The following is a 244-nucleotide window of genomic DNA, read 5'->3' on the forward strand; positions in this document are numbered from 1 at the left end:
TGCTGGGAGGGATTGGGGGCAGGAGGAGAAGGGGACGACAGAGGATGAGAAGGCTGGATGGCATCACTGACTCGATGTACGTGAGTCTGAGTGAACTCTGGGAGTTGGTGATGGACAGGGAGGCCTGGCATGCTGGGATACATGGGGTCTCGAAGAGTCAGACACGACTGAGCAACTGAACTAAATTGAACTGAACTTTAAAAACCACTCTCAATTGATTTAGAGAGATGATATGGTAGAGTTA

This window comes from Bison bison, unplaced genomic scaffold, assembly GCF_000754665.1.
Source record: "Bison bison bison isolate TAMUID 2011002044 unplaced genomic scaffold, Bison_UMD1.0 scf7180017864485, whole genome shotgun sequence".
Taxonomy (NCBI): domain Eukaryota; kingdom Metazoa; phylum Chordata; class Mammalia; order Artiodactyla; family Bovidae; genus Bison; species Bison bison.